Here is an 18088-nt window from a genome sequence, read left to right on the forward strand (position 1 = left end):
AGAGAGCGTAGAGAAGGCTGGTGGGATTCTCTAGAGTCAGAATTGGGAATCTCTTTTATTTGTTTTTTTTACTGGTTTCAATAGTTCTTTTTTCATTGATTTCCATCACCCTTTAATAATTTGAAGCCCTAGTATCAGGCAAGGTCACTTGCATTTAACACTTCTCACAATAATCCTGGGAGACAGATACTATTATTAACCCCCATTTTATAACTGAGTAAACTGAGGCAACAAAATTAAGTGACAGGTGCAAAGAGCATGATGAGTGTCTGACAGCAGATTTGAACTCAGGTGTTCCTGCCATCTTGCCCAGCACTATCTTATTGTACCAACAGACAGCAACATCTCACAGACCAAAAATTTTAAAAGAGAAGCAGAGCAAAGGATGACATCAGAGAAATGTCTGATGGGAAGAGAAGGGCTGGTCATGTGCTAAGACTGGATACCCCAAGGACACATCCCCACACCTCTTCCAGCTCCATATTTATCCACAAGAACTTGAGGACAGTCCCCCAAAGCTTTGGACAAATTCCCTATGAAAAACTCTTTAGTAGACGAGGAAGCGATTCCCAGGGGACTGGCTGGATAATCACTGGCTTGTGATCTTCGAGGAAGGAGACTAGAGTTGTTTGCATGTTGTCTCTCTCATTACACCTCTAACTCCTTGAGAGCAGGGACCTTTTCTGCCTTTCTTTTAAAGCTCATACTAGGTACCTAGTATGTACTTAATAATTGCTTATTCCCTGACTGAGAGATTCATTAACATAGTGAAATACCCTTAAGGCCTAATACAAGGTCTTCCTTAGAACAGGTTTAATCAATTTCTATGGAATCAAACCTATTGGATTTGAAATGATAGACTTTGCTGGGCCTGCAAGATTGATCCCCTGGCTTGGCCAACGATAGACTTTGGATTGTTCAGACCACTGGGAGGTGCCTGACCTAGAAGAACCAGAAATTGTCTGAGGGAGTAAGGGGAGGAGGAAGGAGAAAGGAATGATATATGTGTTTGAAGAGAATGAAAGAGAATTAAATTGTGAAATCTCTCAGCCCCACCCTGGTGAAATTTGAGAAGCACTTATTAATGTATATTAATTAAACAGTACTGGCTACCATAGTGAATATTTTACCTTTCGATCCTTGCATGTGAAGAATTGGTTCCTTGAACTGAAAAAACTGTGATTTTTTACTAATTTATAGTGTGTGTGTGTGTGTGTGTGTGTGTGTGTGTGTGTGTGTAAGAATAAGTCAAAATATTAGGGCTAGGAGAGATCATGAAATCATAGCTAGAGTTAAAAGGGCCCATAGGGGCTATCTAATCCAGCTTCCCCATTTTATAGATAGGGAAACTGAGGCCTAGATAGGTTTAGTGATTTATTCAAGGTCATGCGTCTAGCAAATGTCAGAATTGGGATCTGAATCCAGATCTTCTGACCCCCAGTCTCCCAAAATGTGTCTTTGTACTGAGCAGGGAACCAAGGTGAAAATGTTTTCACCCAAAGGCTAAATGTTCTCCTGTTTCTTTTATACCTTAGGAAGAAAGAGGAACGGAGTTAATTGAAGGGAATCTGTTCAGACTCAGTTGTTCAGAAACTGCTCTGTTTCTTGACCAAATGACCAGGCTCTGTCCTCTCCCTCCCACCCCCAACCCTGGACAATCCTACCATTCATGGGTAGCCCAAAGTCTGCTGAAATCATACAGGAGACTGGATGCTTCTGCTTATAGGAGAGCACTCCCAAGGTGCTCTAGATTCTCCCAGAAAACTCCTAAAGGTTGGATGCAGCAAGGAGAACCTCCCAGAGGGCGTGGGAAAGCCATGGGCCCAGCTAGGCCGCCTGTTCTAGCTACCCCTCCTTCCTGTCCCCTAGGGCCTCCCATCCTCCCCACTCTCCAGACCCCATTGTTTGGACTAAATACCTTCTCTGTTGATACCTCTCTGGTTTCATGATTTCTCCCTCTGCCTGGTTCTTATTTCACCTCTGCCGGTCAGAGGGGAAAGGCAAGCAGGCCTGGGGATGAGAATGTTCTGTGTCTTTGCCATGCTCTGGCTTCATGTTTTCATAAATTCATATAACTGCCCTCAGGGGCCAAATTTTCATCCATTTTGGATTTAAAGAAGAGGAAGATAGGACCCGGTAGTTAAAATGAACAGGTCATACAATTAATTTAGATCTAGAAGTGTTAGGAACTTAGAAATCAGCCAGCTGTGTACAATGGTCAGTTTTACAGATAAGGAAATGGAGGCCTAGGAAGGTCTTTTTTGTTTTTTATTTTTACTTTTTTTTGGTTTTGTTTTTTGAACCAAGACAACTCTTTTAACAGATTTCCTGTTCTATCTTCCATAACTGCTTTTTTTTTTTTTTTAACACTTTGCCACCTACTACAGTTGTTTTAAATCCATGTTGAGATGAAATCGAAACCTTGCTTTAGCTAACTAGCTCAAATGCTTTCTCAAAATCTGCTTTACCAGAATATCTATTAGAGTGATTAACAACTTTACTGTTTCATTTTTTTTAATGCAGGTTTGCTAATATTTCCATAGAAGGTATAATTTGGTATCTCAGAGACCTTAGGGTTAAATCCTGCCTCTGACCCTAGGCAAGGCACTTTACTCTATTTGCCTGTTTCCTCATCTATAAAATGAGCTGGAAAAGGAAATGGCAAACCACTCCAGTGATTGCCCAGAAAACCATAACTGGGGTCATGAAGAATCAGGACTGAAAATAACTGAACTACAATAACTATGGACAAATTCCATCATCTCTTTCGGCGTCGATTTTTTCATCTGTAGCATCAACCTGCTAGAGCTTTTGTGGAGCTCAAATGAGATAACAGACATGACGTGCTTCTCCAGACCTAAAGCACAGTCTTATATATATAGATGTGAGTGGATATTATCATTCTCCCCAATATTCAATACCCAATCAGTGTTTACCTCTTTAAAGAGCTGCCTGAGTCCAAATATCTTATTTTACCAATGATGAAACTGAGGCAAACAGAGTGAAGTGCCTTGCTAGTGTCTGAGGCTGGATTTGAAATCAGGTCCTTCTGATTCCAGGCCAGCACTCTATCCAGTGTCTAGTCACACTTCCCTCTATTAATCACATTTGATTTACAGAAAAACCCATGGCATAGTCAGGAAAGGGGCTGTTATTCCTAATTTACAGATATGGAAACTGAGGCTCATTCCTGTTAAGTGATTTGACCAAGGTTACCCAACTAGTTTGTGCCAAGACTAGAAGCAGAAACTAGGTATTGTACAGAACTCTCAACTTGTTATTCTTTCCACTACACGCTATTTCCTTGTGCAGGTGGGTCACTTCTGTAAATACACCCTACCAATCCAGGTGTATGTGAAAGTTCTGTTCTGAGGCAAAACTTAACTTGGGCTGGAAGAAGTCAGAAGATAGCTAGAATCATATAGTCCATGAAGGCCATTTGGGCCACACCCTTTATTTTACAGATGCAGGATTTGAATCCAGATCCCTGGACTACAGAGATATTGTACCTGTCATCCCCTGCAACTATTCAGTGAGTGATAGGGTGTCTGGCTTCCAGCTTCTTCTCTTTGTCTCTTTAGGAGGATGAATGAATCTGTTGAGGGGCATGCTGGGGGTGTGGGGCACTGGAAGGCTCTGGGAATCCAATTCTTCTGCCAATTTGCCAGCCAAGGAGGCCTGTGGGGAGGCTGAAAGTAAAAACGATGTAGCAGAAGATGACTTAGCCAGTCAAGTGATATGTAGACAGATGGTGTCCAGATAATTTAGCTTCCGAGTTTTAGCTTTAAATCCCTTTTCATCTCAGAGATGAGCTTTTGACAACTCTGCATATAATGTATATATGGTGGGTTTTTTTTTCCTTCTTAAGCTGAAAACTTCCAGGGATATATTTCTGATGTCTTATCCCAAGTACTCCTGCCTGACACCGATGCTGTCATGTTAGCCTGCCGTCACTTCCCTCCCAAGATGCTCCTGGTGCTCCTGCAGCCTTGCCAGCTTTCAGGGTGGCCAAAGGGACCCTGTTCAGGCTCTGGTAGGGGTGGGGACCCTTGACTGGGTCATTAGAGAGACAGAGCTGGAGGAACGATTAACAGTTTGAAACTTAACAATAACAACAATAAAATACACTGCTAAAATCAGACCCATGTATTTATGTATCCCACAGCCCACGCTGTAAAGCTAGAAAGACACAGTGGCTGCTGGGGATCTACTTCTGGCCAGCAGGACAGATCTCTTCATGGGAGAGGATGCTAACCAAGAGGCAACTGCGTTCTCTGACCTCCCTCCTCTTCCCTCTTGCCTCCAATTTATTTCATTCCCAATTTCCAAACAGCATCTGCGTCAGTAAAGGCTGATTTACATTTCCTTCAAGTGTGTTATGATTCACAGTTGTGGGGGCTTTAAGAGAACCAACCCACCCCTTAATGGTACAGTCCCCTTTAACCCTTTACAGGCTTTCTGGGTTTCAGGCTTGGAGATTATGTAAGATCCTAATTGCCCCCTCACTCTCCTACTATAATGTTCTCCTTTGGTTCAGTTTTCTTGGGGTCCTTTCAGTTCAGAAATCACCACAAGTACAACCAGGAGTTAAAGTTCAAATCCTTTATTATCTTCTTGCCTAGGCCTCTGGCAGCTTTCCTGAGGTCCTCATGAATGTGTCTCAGTTTCTGTGGGGGAAGCAGGAGGACTACCACCAAAGTCTCTCTGCCTTCCAGTTCTGATCCTTGGCTGAGTTTGTCTGAGCTTATATGATCTCTTATCATAGGTGTGAATCTTGTAGAACTATAGTATGTACTGAACTACCATTGTCTTTATCAATTCCACTGACGTAACACATTGTAAGAATCCTTTGTTTCAAGTTCAGAGTTCTGGCCCATAACACCCTACAATTTCTCTCCCATCGTCCCCACCAAAATGAAAGGAGAACGTACCCCAAAGTCAATGAGAGATCCAGTATTAGATGAGAAAACTTGAAAACTGGAAGGACTTCAGTTCCGTCATAAAAGCTCACAAAATGTTACAATCCTATGAGAGAGATAGTTAAAACATTATTATTCCCATAGTAAAGATGAGGAAGTGAAGAGCCATAGAGAAAAATGAGCCATCACTGATTTCAGAAAAGCCTGGAATGACTCACATGAACTGATGCTGAGTGAAATGAGCAGAACCAAGAGAACATTGTACACAACAGCAAGATTATGTGATGATCAACTGTAATGGACTTGGCTCTTGTCAACAATGAGGTGATTCAGGCCAATTCCAATAGACTTGTGATGGAGAGAACCATTTGCATTCAGAGAGAACTATGGAGACTGAATGTGGATCAAAGCATAGTATTTTCACCTTTTTGTTGTTGTTTGTTTGGTTTTATTTTCCTTTCTCATGTTTTTTTCCCCCTTTGATCTGATTTTTCTTCTTCAGGATGACAAATATGGAAATGTTTAATAGAATTAATTGCACATGTTTAACCTGTATCAGATTGCTCACTGTCTTGGGGAGGGAGGAAGGGTGAAAATTTTGGAACACAGGATTTTGAAAAAGTGAGTGTTGAAAATTATCTTTGCATGGATTTAGAAAAATAAAATACTCTTAAAAATGAAGAAGAAAATGAGCCATCATACTACAAGTAAGCATTAGAGTCAAGATCTGAACTCAAGATTTTTGACTTCAAGCCTATCAGCCTTTGAATTATACCATATTGCCAAATGAACAACATGAATAATATTTATCAAAGTGATTTGGAAAGGATATATAATAACATATGGGCAGCTAGCTGGTACAGTGAGTGGAGAGTGTGGGCATGGAAGCAGGAAGACTCATCCTTCTGAGTTCCAATCTGGCCTCAGACATTTTCCAGCTGTGTCACTCTGGGCAAGTCACTGAACCCTGTTTGCCTCAGTTTCCTCATCTGTAAAATAAGCTGGAGAAGGAAATGGCAAACTATTTCAGTCTTTGCCAAGAAAACCCCAAATGGGGGTCACCAAAAGTCAGACACAAACTCTGGCTAATATTTAGGTAACGCATTAAACCACAGTGAATTTGAAGTCAGAGGTTAGGATGCTTGACTGTATGACTTCAGACAAGTTATTCTGTTGCTTACTAGCCTCTGTTTTCTCATCTGCATTATGAGGGAGCTGAACCAGATGACCTCAGAGGGTGCTCTTTCATCTCTAAGCCTTAATTTTATATGAATGTGAATAATTCTGTTCTGGAGTGATCAGGGAAAGCTTTACTGGGGAAGCTTTGAAGCGAAGTTAGTCTTAGACAACAAGGAAGTGTCACAGGCAGGGAAACGGCTATAGATAAAGGCTTCGAGGTCGGAACTACAAGGTGTCATGTTCCAGGGACAGTGATCATACCAGTTTGACTAGAGTTAGGGGGGTTAGTTTTCAGCACTAGTGAGAGATTGTTATTGATTGTCCTTCCTTCTCAAAGAGGACCATATCAAGGAGATGTCATGAATTGCAAGTGAATTGGATTGAAGTAAGGGAAGACTACTGTGCAAAGTCATAAGCCTCACTTTCTCCCCCAGAGTTATCTGGGTCCAGTGCCCAGACAGAGATCAGGAGGACTGGAGGTGTCCCAGGATGCACTGGGAAATCTTGAACTTTTTGAGTGAAGGTCTTTCCCAGGTGACTGAGGGAATACCCATTTACTGATTAAGATTAGGTGAGAAATGAGGCAAAGAATGGTTTCTTTGGCCTAGTTCCTTCACACACACACACACACACACACACACACACACACACACTCCCCGCCAAAAAAAAAAATCAATCTGGGAAGGAAAGATCCTTAGGGTTTTTGGTCAAAACAGAAACAATTGCTGTTTATATTTACTCTGACTCATCAGAGCTCAAACAAAGACCTGAAAGGCTTGAGCTGGAAACTATTGTTGGCCAATCAATCCAATCACCCCTACTACTGAGAGATAAGGTCAGAAGGGAAGAAACAAGCATTTATTAAGCACTTTCTATGTACTAGGCACAATACTTGGTACTTTATGCATATTATCTCATTTGATCCCCACAAACTTTTTTTTTATTATCCCCATTTTACAGATAAGTAAACTGAGGCAACAGGATTAAATGACTTGCCTAGAAGTCATTGGTAAATGTCTGAAAGCAGAACTGAACTCAGGAAGATGAGTCTTCCTAAATCCAGGCCCATTGCTCTATGCACTACAACACATAGTTGTCCCTCTGAGGGGTGATATTCAGCTTAAAATGCTACCTGATCCTTCCACACACTGAGCCCTTTTTCCTCAGTCTTTTCTCTTTTCCGTGTGTAAGGAAGAAGGTCTAGAGGCCTAAGTCTATCTAATGCAAAACCAGATGCAAAATAGATGCAAAAACTATCTGTAAATATATGAAGGACTGTCCCATGGAAGAGAGATTGGATTTATTTGATTTGTCTCCAAAAAAACAGAATCAGGGGCAAAAGGAAGAGGTTATAAAGAGTCTACTTTTGGCTTGGGATCAAAAAGATTGAGGCTTCCAGCTGGAGAAAGACATGGCAAACCACTTCGGTATCTTTGCCAATAAAACCCCAACTGGGGTCACAAAGAGTTGTTCACGATTGAAATGACTAAATAGCAACCATCTTAAGTTATAAACTGCATTAACATTTCTAGTACTTCTTGCATAACACAAAGTGTTTTATGAATATTATTTCATCTAATCTTCACAACAGTTCCATAAGTGCTATTATTATCCCCATTTTACAGATAAAGAAATGGAGGCAGATGGGGGTTAAGTTCCTTGCCCAGAGTCAGGAGCTAGTAAATGTATGAGGGTAGATTTGAACTCAGGTCTTCTCCACTCCAGATTCAATATCTAAGTAAAACACTTTTTTCACCTTTGTTTTGCCATGAACATCTCCAGGGAAAACAATGTAGGGCAATATCATGTCATAACTACCTCCCTGGGTCCAGCCAGGCTAGAAGGGACTGCTTTCTTTCTCATCACTTACATTTTTAGCCGTGTTGTCTTTAATATATATATAATTAGCAATACTGAGTGATGAAATAAATTTTATTCTCCTACTATATATGCTTAAAATAAATGAAATTTATCCCATAAAATAGAATTCCAGCTAGTCACTGATTCCCTGTCTAAGGCTCCACAGACGATTTTTATTTATTCTTTGTTATCCATTTTTCTTTTGATATGGTTGTAGTTAGTATACATACTATCCCTTGCTTCCACTTTTATCTCTATTCATTATTTTATGAAGAGCTTTAAATATTCCCTTATAGTCTTTACACTTGCCAAACTTAATTGCATTATGATATGCAATTACATGAATATACCATAATTTATTTAGCTTTTGTTACATGAGTTACTGTATGCCTGAAAGATATAGGACACAACCATCTCTGAAGACATGAGACTATCCCTTAGAGTGTACTGGAGAAACCCATGATGGATATGTGGAAGCTGCCCTGGAGAATGCATTATGGGCATCTGCCAGCTTTCCATTGGGCGGACACAGGAGAGAATTTTGATGATGTATTAGGAAAATGCCTTGGAGAGATTGGAGCAGGTGGAAACATTCTGTATGATTCTGGTCTAATGGGGATGGAGAGGAAGGGCATTAAGCTTCCAATCTAACTCTTTGTCCTTCCAAGTAAGTTCAGATATAGCAAGATAAATCGGATAAATCCTTCCATTGTTTCAGGAGTCCTGAAGATCTCTCCTTAAGATCATTCCTGGCTCTCCCGGATATCAATACTGCCTTGCATAAGAAATGACTTATATACTTATACAATGACTGATATATGAATGCAAGGAAATGAGAGAGGGGATGGTTTCAGAGAAACCTAGAAAGATTTGTATGAAGATTTGTATTTGTATGCAGAGAGAATTGAGCAGAACCAGGAGACAATTTATATGATAACAATAATATTGTAAAGATAAACTACTTTGAAAGACTTAGAAACTCTGATCAATACAAATAACCAATCACAGTTCCAGAGGACTAATTTTGACATGTTACCTACCTCTTGACAGAGAAATGATGGATTCAGAGTATAGGCTGAGACATAATTTTTTTTGGACATGGCCAGTGTGGGAATTTGTTTTGCTTATCTATATACATTTTCTTTGATTCCCATGTCCCTCTTCTGATCAAAACAGTATAAAGATTATGAAAGCAATTCTAACTTTCTCAGAATTTGGTTATTGTCTTCTATGATCTGATGCTACCCAACCATTCCACTGGTATCTCATTTTATTCCCTTCATACATCCTAAGATAAATATTTGTTGAATTGAATTAGTTCTTGAAGCCCAGACTTTACATCTTCAAGGTCTCCATCTTGGACTTTAATTCAATCTAACCAACATTTATCAAGAGTCTGTTGTGTACAAAGCAGTCACAGAGCCATAGTGGACTATTAACTATGGATTTCCCACCTCCTTGCCTTTGCCCATGCCATATCCTAGTCCTAGGATGACCCCCCCCCCCCATTTAGATCGTTAACATTTAAATAAAAACTTCAGGTTTTCAGGACACTTGATATATGTTATCTTATTTGATATTTTATAGCTATTTAAATTTTATACGTCCTTCAGGCTCCAGTTTAAATGTTTCTCCCTCCATGAAGTCTTCCTTCTCCAATTCTGCTAAATAGTTACTATGCTTCCTTCCTCAGACCTTATATAATACTTTGTATTATATACTTACACACTTGTGTTTTGTTTTGTGTCATGGTTAGAGATATATATCTCAAAATATTTCACCACTAGATTCCAAATCATTGTTGTTCAGTCATTTTTTTAGTCATGTCTGATCCTTCATGACCCCATTTGGGGTTTTCTTGGCAAAGATACTAGGGTGGTTTGCCATTTCCTTCTCTAGCTCATTTGACAGATTAAAAAACTGAGTTAAGTGACTTGCCAAGGATCTGGTAAGTGGTAGGTCTATCAGGCCAGATTTGAATCCAGAAAGATAAACCTTTCTTACTTCAAGCCTTGTGCAGTTCCACTGCAGGTCTAAATATCTGGGGCCATACATTAAATTTGATTCCACTTTGTATAATCTCCACAGTACTCTGTATATGATTCAGTGCACTGGGGACCCAGAACGTCAGCGTGGGTGCCCTCCCACTGATACATTTATCCGTTCCTTAGTCAATGTTGGCAATGTTACTCTTGGTGAAAAAAAATCATCCTCTGTCCAACTGTTTTATGGATGAGCCTGTCCAAATTTACAAGTCTGGTCCTTGGAGCACACACACACACACACACACACACAATCTGTTGTTATACTCTCAAAGGCTTTTTTAGCTTTTAAGAACTGCTGGCACGGCCACTCTGCTGTCATGGTTTTGGAGGGCCAAGGTCACTTCCATGTGACAAGGAGGCCCTGGGAGGCTTCCTATTTCCATGTCAGGAAGCAATCTGAAGAAAAATACAAGTTTGGAGACAGAAGATCATGGATTTAGCGCAGGGAAGGATCTGAAAGACCCTCTAAATCAATTCCTTGACTTTATAGATGAGGAAGGGGGTAGCAGGAGGAAACAAGCACCTATTATGTTGCTAGACACTGGACTAAGGGCTTAACAGACATCTCTTTTGATCTTCACAATGGAAGCTCAGAGAAGATGTGATTTGCTCAAAATCACACAGCTAATAAGTAACAGAATCTGGATTTGAACTCAGGTCCTCAGACTACATATTAAAAATTACCATGTATTAGGTCCTGAATTTGAGTCCAGGTTCTGACATCTATAGGGTCCTAGGAGGTGCCATGGTGCACAGAGTGCTGTGCCTTGAGTCAGGAAGGCTCATGTTCCTGAGTTCAAATCCAGCCTTAGAGACTTACCAGCTCTGTGACCTTGGACAAGTCACTTATCCTGTTGCAGGGTTGGAAGGAAGGAAGGAAGGAAGGAAGGAAGGAAGGAAGGAAGGAAGGAAGGAAGGAAGGAAGGAAGGAAGGAAGGAAGGAAGGAAGGAAGGAAAGGGAGGAAAGAAGGGAGGGAGGGAGGAAGGAAGGGAGGGAGGGAGGGAAGAAGGGAGGAAGGGAAGAAGGGAAGAAGGAAAGAAGGGAGGAAGGGAGGAAAGGAGGAAGGGAGGAAGGGAGGAAAGGAGGAAGGGAAGAAGAAAAGAAAAAGGGTGATGAGGAGCCCCACAACATGAAAACTAGGCCAATTCATTTCAGTTGGCCAGATATTAAGCTCCTACTATGTTCCCTGTGGCTTGCCAGGGCTGCCCAGGAGAGCTGGCAGAGGGGCACACAGATGCCTGGTGGCTCCTGGCTCCAGCTCTGTCTAGTTGAATCATGGCCCTCAGCAGCCCTATCTCCCACTGAGCAAAACTAGAAGGCTGCTGACACTCATCAACACCCTTTCTTTAAAGGGTTTTAATTAACTTCCTGTTCCAATGGTGGAGTAATGAGTTTTAAACACCACATGATTCCAGTAAAGAGGTCAAACCAGCAGCAAGGATGTCAAAATAAATTAAGTTAGGAATTAGAAAGGGTTCCAAGGGAAAGGGGAAAATCATTAAAATAATCCTCTTCTGAAAAATGGTGCTCTCTCTGCTCCTGCTCAGGACAATCTGGCGCTCACACCAGCAGAGCTGGCTTCTTCCTTTCCTGTCCTTGCTGGAGCAGGTGGAAGATATGGCGGGCTTGGCTTAGAGCAGCTCCCTAATTCCAAGATCAGCTCTTTGGGGGTGACCTAATTTTAACTGGCCGTAATCACAATGAGGAACAATGTCTGCTTTTAATTGAGCTTCATGGCATTCATGACTCAGAGATTAAATGTGAATTCTTTAACCTTGTGTTCAAGGACCCTCACAGTCAGGTCCCAATTTACCTTTTTGATCTCATCTTTGGCTTGATCAAATACACCCTAAATGCTAGCCAGACCCATCGTCACCTTGTTATCTGAGCAAGGCGTGCTAATGTCTATCTCCATTTTCTTACTCCTGCCTTCAAGGAATCTTGACCTATTCACTTCTCCCCATCCTTCAAGGCATATTGCAATCTTCACCCCAGAGATACCTTCTGCCTACACACTTAGCTGACCATGCCTTCCATAGAATGCAGAGAACTTGATGGTTCTCTGACAGTTATTGCATAGTAGTTTGACTAGTTAGTCTGTCCCCAAGCACTTATTAAGCACTTCCTGTGTGCCAGGCAGAGCCTGCTAAGTATTGGACCAAAAGAGGAAGACAGAAATCAGGGCTTGCCTTCAAGGAACTTCCATTCTAAGAATATAGGTCAGAGAATCACCTGGCCTTTTACCTGATCTGGTTTCTGCCATTGTATCACCTTGAACTAGTCACATCACTTCTCTGGCTCTCAGTTTCCTCATTTGTCAAGTGAGTGATGTCCCAGGTTGATAGGCTGTTCCCAATAAATACAGAAGGATTCTGAAACCATTTTAAGAACATTATATGAATGTGATCTCCACAGAAGTCCTTCTCCAGTGCCTTTTTGTACAATTCTTCAAGACTATATCGATAGAATAAATGCCCTGCTATATAGGTCCTATCAATCAGGGAAACTTTGGAATATGGTTCCAATTACCTGAGGACCGAACTAGCTAATTACAGCGATAGCAACATCATGGGCAAGTCAGGGACCAGCTGGTGTCCACAACTATCCATGAACAGAAAAGACTGAAAAAGGACCCTTGTTTCTTTGCATGTACAAGGAATTGTTCTGATTTCTAAATGGGAAAGATAAATCAATGTTAATTTTTCTTTTTTTCCATCAGTATTTTATTTTTCCAAATAACATGCAAAGATAGTTTTCAATATTCACCTCTGCAAAACCCCATGCTCCAATTTTTTCTCCCTCCTTTTCCTCCCCCCACCAAAATAGCAAGCAATCTGATATAGACTAAACATGTACAGTTCCTCTATTGTTTAGGATTTTCATCAGCTTAAGTGTTGGCCATTGTTGAATCCCTGAATGATCAATAAGAAATTCAACTACTGTTTTCATATGTGGAACCCCAAACTGTGATGCTGGCCAAACCTGCAACTATCTATCTCATTTGTGTTAATCAGACTGAGGGTTGGACCAGATAACCTAAAGTCTAGTCTTTGAATTCCAGAACTCTGTGGTTCTGAGATTTTTGTTTTTAGTTTATTTTTCATAAACATTGCTCTATGAATTATGTTGGGAGAGAAAAATTAGAGCAAAAAGGAAAAAAAAAAACTATGGAAGAGATTTAAACAAGTCAATGTAGTGTGTGTTAATTTACATTCAGTCTCCTTAGTTCTTTTTCTGGATACAGATGGCATTTTCTATCCAAAGTCTATTGAGATTGCTTTGGATCACTGAACTACTGAGAAAACCAAGGTTTTCATAGTTGACCATCTATGAGCTCATCTTAATAGAAGTTTAAAAATATATTTCCTTATACACAGGTAGAAGGAAAATCATTGTTTAAAAAATGAAAACATGTAGTAATTTTCTAGATATTAACCAATCCATTAATCCATTGACTAATTTTTTAAGTGAAGACACTATGTTAGGTGACAGAGATACAATGATAAAAGTAAAGTCTTTCCCTCTGGAATTTGTTTTATTTTCTTGACCACATTCTAGAGTAGTCAATGAATCCTTCCACTTTATGGGGGATATTTGATGTTGAGAAGACACAGATGGAGGACAGTTGGGGAAGCAGTTTGATTAAATGAATATGGCCTACACATACTCCTATCCAAAGGTAGAAAGATGGACCAGACAATCTGTCAGGAACATCATTTAGGGTTAATGACTTGTTTCTAATGACAAATAATAATCCACATTCTGTAGATTTTTCAATACTTAAACATTATTTTCCTTATAAAAACCACATGGAATTAGTCATGCAAGTCCTACCATATTCAGACCTGTTTAACAGACTAAGAACTGAAAGTCAAAAGAAATAAATGATTTGCCCAGGATCAGAAACAGGATTTGAATTTATAAACTCTAGATACCTAGATGAGCAACCTTTTCACTGTGTCTCTATGACACAATGGTGTGCCTGACTCTTGGGGATGGGAATGAAGGAAATCATTACGTGGAGATAAGAGTCCTGAATCTTAGAACATAAAATGTTTCTTTAATGTAGTACATGAGACCTGGAAGGGACTTTAGAACATAGAACATCAGAATAGGCAGGGATTATAAAACGGAATGCTGGGGCTAGAAAGAATCTTAAGACAAAGAGACTTTAGAACACAAAATGTCAAGTCTTGAGGGAACTTAGAATATTAAATATTAACAGGAGAGACTACAATGTTTAAATGGCAATGATGGAATTGTCTTAGAACACGGAAAGTCAAGGTGACTTTAGAACCTGGAATAGATAAACTGAATGGTACCATTAATATAATATATGAGACGTGGGAGGCACCTTAGAACACAGAAGAGTAGGAAGGGATTATAAAACTGAGAATGCTGGGGCTAGAAAGGATCTTAAGACAAAGAGACTTTAGAACACAAAATGTCAAGTCTTGAGGGAACTCAGAACATAAAATGTTAGCAGGAGAGACTTTAGAATGCTTAAATGGCAGAGAAGGAAATAGTTTTAGGACATAGAGACTTTAGAACATGGAAAGTCAAGGTGACTTTAGAACCTGGAAGAGCTAAGCTGAGTGTTACCATTAATATAGTATATGAGGCGTGGGAGGGACCTTAGAACACAGAAGATCAGAGTAGGAAGGGATTATAAAACTGAGTCTGGAAAGTGTTTTAGAACAAAGACTAGCAGAGCTGAAAGGGGTCAGAGATAGTGTCATTTCCAACTCTCTCCCTGCATTTCCCAGAAGAGGAAGCTGAAGTCCAGAGCAGTGCCAGGACCCAAGGAGATCCCGCTGGCTAGTAAGCAAGGCCAGATGAGAACTTGACTTTCCTGTTGCCCAGCCTCCCTAGACCAGTGTTTTAAACTCCCCTTGCTGATGGACTGAGTGAATAAAATTCTCCCTTCTTCTACACTAAGTAGATGGCAGTTGTCAGCGGTCAGGGCCTTTCCTCAAGCTCAGCCCTTCTGTTGCCTGCCCACAATCTCCACTTTGGGTAGGCTGGAGCACACTCAGTGAAAGTGCCCATGGCTTTGGGAAGTTCACCTCAAGGCCAGAGGGGCTGAGGTTAATGATACCGAAATGGTAGACTTCCTTTTTCTAGGTAAGACAGAGATTTAGATGACTCTCTGGGAAGTGAGTGTAGGCAGGGATTCTTAAAGGGAGAAATTAGACTAGGATGCTCTGGTGGGCTGGGGTAGGGTGGTGATATTGAAATCTTAGGATGGGAGATAGAGCTCAAAAGCAAATATAGGAGCAGGAAGGGCAGGAAGGAGCAGCAATCATTTAGTCCAACCCCCACCCTCCTACCATTTTACAGATGAGAAAATTGAGGGTGAGACTTTCCCAAGGTTGCACAGAGACTTAGTCAATAAGCATGTATTAAGCACGCACAGTATACCCTGTCCTGAGCAAATTACTGCGGATAAAGCGAGGCAAAAGATATCACTTTCCTCCAGGCAGAACCAGACCTAAAACCCAAGTTTCCTGACCCCCTCTTTCTTCCTTAATAAAGTGACTATTGAAAAGACTTCAGCGTAGACCTCATGATACAGTCATATTATTAGTAAATGCTTAACCTTACCTATTCCTCAATTGGCAAAGGAATAAGCTAAATAAATAATAGAATTTAAAAAACACTCATAAATAATTTATATATAGTATATGTATATTTATAAATAAAACCTAAACAATTAAATATGTAATTAAGTAAATATTCATAAATATGTTATTTATATATAAATATATATGTATTCATAAATAAATAATCTAAACAACAGATAAATAATTAAAAATTCATGATACACATATCGTTTATATTTATATATATGTATTTACAAATAAGTATTTCAAAATAAGCAACTAAAGAAATAACATAATCAAGTAAACATTCATAAATAGATTAAATATATAGAATATCTGCATTTATAAATAAATAATACAATGAAAGAATTAAACAAATATTCATAATGAATATTTTTATATATTTATAAATAAATATCTCAAAATAAGCAACTAAGTAAATAATGTAAGTACTCACAAATACATATATTAAATAATATTTGCATTTATAAGTAATAGAATAAAACAACTAGATCAATATATAATTAAATAAATATTACTAATAAGTATATTATTTATATATGACATATACATTTGTAAATAATTATTTCAAAGTAAGCAACTAAAGAAATAATATAATTAAGTAAATATTCATAGATAAATAAATGTATATAATATATGCAATTATAAATAAATACTATAATGAAACAACTAGATAAATATATAATTAAGTGAATATGGCTAATACATATGTTGTTTATATTTATATTTGACATATGTATTTTAATAAGTATTTCAAAATAAGCAACTAAAAATAATATAATTAAGTAAATATTCATAAATAAATATATGTCTAACATATACACTTATACAAAAACAATATAATGAAACAACTAGATAAATATATAATTAAATAGTTAAAATAAATTATTTATGTTCTATATGACATGTATTTGCAAATAAGTATTTTAAAATAAAGCAACTAAAGAAATAATATAATTAAGTTAATATTCATAAATATGTTATTTGTCTATTACATATGCACTTATACATAATAATATAATGAAATAACTAGTTAAATATGTAATTAAATAAATAGTTAAAATAAATTATTTATGTATTGACATGTATTTGTAAATAAGTATTTAAAAATAAGCAGCTGGGGGGCAGCTAGGTGGCGCAGTGGGTAGAGCACCAGCCCTGAATTCAGGAGGACCCAAGTTCAAATCTGGTCTCAAACACTTAACACTTCCTAGCTGTGTGACCCTGGGCAAGTCACTTGACCCCAGCCTCAGGGGGGGAAAAATAAGCAGCTAAAGAAACAATATAATTAAGTAAATATTCATGAATAAATATAAGTCTATAACTTATGCACTTACACATAAATAATATAATAAAACAACTAGCTAAATATATAGTCAAATATTTAAAATAAATCTATTATTCATGTTTATATATGACATATGTATTTGTATATGTATTTAAAAATAAGCAATAATATAATTCATAGCCATAACTATATTCTATATAACTATAATTCTATATAACTATATTCTATATAACCATATATTTGTTCATGAATAAGTCACTAAATGATTAAAGAACATAATAAAACTATATAAACAAAATCAAGGAATAAGCCCCCAGAAAGGAATTCTCTGGTGAGCAGGTGGCCAACATGGGAAGAGGACCCTGAGATCCTTGTTCCATTCCTCCCTGGCACTAGGGCTGCTTCCCAGAGTGAGGGTTGAGAGGACAGTCATTCCAGACATACTCAGAATAGCATCGGCAAACATTGTTGTGTTTCCATTATTTCACTGATACATTATAACCGAACCCCACAGCAAAGGCTGGGAAGTCTTTCATCACTGGGCTGTTGCCCACAGACAACATTGCTTCAGTGAAATTAACTGCCCCCTGCAATATCATTTTACCTAGCGTGACATTTGCTGGGAAACAATTAATGATGCTCTGGCTGATACAGTTCCAGGCTGACTCCTTGTGAGGTTCTACTGTATCTTTATGAGAGGCAGGGGAAAGAGCACCGGATGGAAGGGGAACTGAGTTTGAATGCTGGCCGCTGCTCCTCTTAGCTGCGTGACCTTGGATCACCAGTCTAGTGGGGAAGACAACATGGATAGAGCCATGAACCGCAAGATATAGACGGGCTATGCTGGAGATAACAGACAAAGGAAAGGCATTAAGGAGGAAACAAGAAGTCCAGGGAATTGTGTGTGTGTGTGTGTGTGTGTGTGTGTGTGTGTGTGTGTGTGACAGAGACAGAGAGAGAAAAAGAGATACATAATATCTAACAATTTAAAATGTAGGATGTCCTATTTTCATCTTTTTTTCCTTGTGGTTTTTTCCTTTTGTTCTGATTTTTCTCTCCCAACATGACTCATATGGAAATATGTAAAAATGTACATGTGTAAACTAAAAAAAAAATGCATTATGTCTTTTTTATTTTTATAGCAGCCTTAGGAGGCTGGAAATAAAGATGGG

Source organism: Sminthopsis crassicaudata, chromosome 2, assembly GCF_048593235.1.
Source record: "Sminthopsis crassicaudata isolate SCR6 chromosome 2, ASM4859323v1, whole genome shotgun sequence".
Lineage (NCBI taxonomy): Eukaryota > Metazoa > Chordata > Mammalia > Dasyuromorphia > Dasyuridae > Sminthopsis > Sminthopsis crassicaudata.